This window comes from Cyprinodon variegatus, unplaced genomic scaffold (assembly GCF_000732505.1).
Source record: "Cyprinodon variegatus isolate N-32 unplaced genomic scaffold, C_variegatus-1.0 Scaffold1241, whole genome shotgun sequence".
In the NCBI taxonomy this organism is placed as follows: Eukaryota; Metazoa; Chordata; class Actinopteri; order Cyprinodontiformes; family Cyprinodontidae; genus Cyprinodon; species Cyprinodon variegatus.
This window is the reverse complement of record NW_015151694.1, coordinates 153,677-157,001: the sequence shown is the minus strand read 5'-3', so window position 1 is coordinate 157,001 and position 3,325 is coordinate 153,677. Positions and strand designations below refer to the sequence as shown.

Genomic DNA, 3,325 nt, shown 5'->3' with positions numbered 1-3,325 from the left:
AAATTATACCATAAATGTATTTATTTATTTTTAAAAAAATCCATAAATCTGGATCATTCTAATGAAGCAGCTGCACCAAAAATAAATGTTTTATTGTAATGAAATGTTTAGATGTATGAAAAATAAGATCTCAAGGCCAGCATAAAAATAATCTGTCGTTTTAATAAAATTATAGTGAAATCTGATGGGAATATATTTCCACAATCTCAAACCTATTTCTATAGGTTTTTTTGTTTTTTTTTGGGTTGTAAATAAGCTGTTATAATCTTGATAGGATGTCAAAATTAATGTATATTTAAGTTTTTCACATTATAATTTTCCATTGTAGAAATTTCACAATGAATATTAGATTAAAGATGTAAATTATGTTCTTTAGTGCATCTTTATAGGAGTATTAAATCTAAGAGGTGATGGGCTCCAATCCGCATGCGAGCTTCAGCGGAGGCTGAAGCCTTGGCCTCCACATTTGGGTGTTTTTTTTTTTGCTGAAGCCTTGGCCTCCACATTTGGGTGTTTTTTTTTTTTGTTTTTTTTTATCAGCAAAATCCTCTGTTTTTTATTTATTTATTTATTTTTTTTATGTCGCAGTTTTAGAAAAGCCAGTATGGCGGAAAACTTGGCGAGCAATCCGTTAGATCGAAGCCCAGACATGCGGGCTTGGCAGAGCCTGCTGATCCCAGCACCGACGGGAGGAGAGGCTGGGATCAGGAGATTAAGGGAAAAATAAACAACTTTAGGTTTATTTGACAACAGCCGAATTGGAGTACTCATCCAGATACGCGATATTAGACATTTAATAATCAGCTAACTGTTCAGCTTGTTGGTGGAGGAGCTAAGAAATCTAATTAGAAGGTTTCTAGAATGAGGTTTGTCGCGCTGCGCTGCACTGCAGATGTATTGTTGCCTGTGAAGGGAGGACCCCCCTTAAAGGGGAACTGTCTGTTTTCCTGTTTGCCTTCCCACGCATATTTACTAATTATACACATTCCCATCTTTCCTCTCGTGCCTGGTGGAAATTAGGTTCAGGTCACACCTTCTGGAGGAGCCTTATCATCACACATGATCTGTGCTCCTCTCACGCTGATTGACGGCTCCACCGTGGACGTGGGAGTGGCACTGTGTGCATGCATTGGCTGAGATTTCTGCTTTAAACTGCACACCTCAGGCTCAGCTGGGAGCGATGAAAAGCACCATCAATCAGGAGGCCTGTTGGTTCATAGGAGCTGGAGCTCATGGCTGTCTGTGAGGCAGAGATACAGCAGGGCGTGGCATCAGATGATGAGGATGACTTCTGTCTGTGAGAGGGAGGAAGATGAGATCCTATGAAGTAAAACTACCAAAAGAAAATAAGGAGATGTGATCATGAAATGTGTGGGGAAAAATCTAACTAATATCAAGCTTGATTGTTTATATTTAGGGGGTAAAATGTCAATAACTTGGTTTTAACCAGCCAGGGTTGGATGTGCAGAGAGGTTCAAGCAGTCGCTCTTCTTTTGTTTCGATTCCCAGTCCTGAGAAATCATTGTTTAGTTTGGACTTTTAAAAGATCCGTAGGTTTCTATGGAGCTAAATTGGGGCAATTGAATTCGTCTCCAAAATATGCTTTTTAATGCTGCAGAAATTATATGGAAACAGAAAAAAAAAGAAATGTGAAACTACAAGGCATAGAGTTCTTTAAAGGAGAAAATCGGTCAGCAAGGAATGAGCAATGGATGATTTTTTTTATACCTAAAACTTTGCGGTGATTTAATGAATTTAGCGTTAATCAGTAAAAAAATAAAAGTAACATTTTTCATTGCGATCACTGAGTCTGGGAGCGGCCATTTTTGCCCCACATATAACGCCATCTTCAGGCAGTGACGTCACGGTGCGGTAAGCCTAGCGCCATTCTACCTTTAAAGTTTGAATTCTTTAAAGTTGCAAAAATCTATTGAAAATGGAAAAAAACTGCAAGGCATAGATTTCTTTAAATCAATCATGTAAATAAAGAGTGTCAAAAACCTTTTTGAAATAAAAAAATATGTATACTAAAAGCGACATTTTTGAGAGTGAAATTTTTTTTGTAAATTAAGACAGATTAAGACTAAATAAACAAATAATAAAGAAAGTATGGAGAACTGTTTAAAATTACTTTTTAACATTTTTTTCTGTTTCAAAGTTCTGGTCCCTTTTTATGCCTTTTTGGTCAAGAAAATAAACATATTTCTGAACAAACTTTATGGCCCCAATTTAGCTCCATACATGATCTAACATCTAAGAACTCAATCAGCACTTAACACTTTGCTTCTATTTAAAGTTTCTGCAACCAAATGGTTGGTAATAAATGGGTCTGTTCCTCTCATACTTATTGCTGACTTTCATACTTCGTGGAACACATTCTAATATTTAAAACTGCAGAATAAGTAATAAAATGATGCAGGATTCATGCTAATAGCATATTAAGGCAATATCTGTATCCACCGATATTAAAAGCTGGAATATTGGCATCGTAGCATCGTACTCCCTAACTATAATTAACCCTGTAACTATTACTGAGGTGTAATAACAGGAATATAAAAAGTGTTCATATTGTTGCTTGTTTTTTTGTTTTGTTTTTTCATTCCTAACCTCTAGAAACTCTTAATCTGTTCTGGTTTTTACAGAATATTTTCTGGCTTGTATGAATTCTGCTTTTTTTCTTTTTTCTTGTGCTAAATTCAGTGGTGTGGCTTAGCTCCGCCCCCCTGCTCTGTGGACTGATGGATCTGAATGTGATTTCAACCTTTTTCTTTCTTCCCTCTGCTCTGAAAGCCGCCTCCTGAAATATTGCATCACATTTGACTGGAAATAGGCCTGTACAGTCGAACCGTGAGCTTTTACACCCGCTGCTGCTCATGTCGTCTGGATGCATCTGCTGTTTTGCCACACCACCACTGCTAGTTGACAGTGGAATCACAGTACAATGATAAATCGCATCGCTTTTATTTTATCGATGGAATGGAATTGACCGTAGAAGCAGCCTTTGTGTTGAAGATGGCGGATCTTATAGAGCTGTGGTAACTGCTGTAATAGATCTGGTGGCAGCTGGTATTATTTGACCTCATTTAACTCTGTTGATTGCTCTGTTTTATTAGAGCGCCTGGAAAACTGGGTCGGCCTTTCTGCCTGAGCTACTGGGACTTTTTTTGTGTCATTGGGTAACTATACATCAGAGACTACAAAAAAACTCACATGTGGCGTCCCACAAGGCTCCATCATAGGGCCCCCTCCTATTTAACATTACATGCTCCCGCTAATCTTAATAACCATAAGTTACCATAGCATTGCAGACGATACATCATCATGT

General features: G+C 37.7%; 1 protein-coding gene across 1 annotated transcript in view; it reads left to right on the top strand.

Annotated features, from left to right (window-relative positions):
* The window catches only part of rtn3 (reticulon 3), a 37,754-nt gene that overhangs the window by 908 nt on the left and 33,521 nt on the right, over positions 1 to 3,325 (top strand). The window lies entirely within an intron of this gene.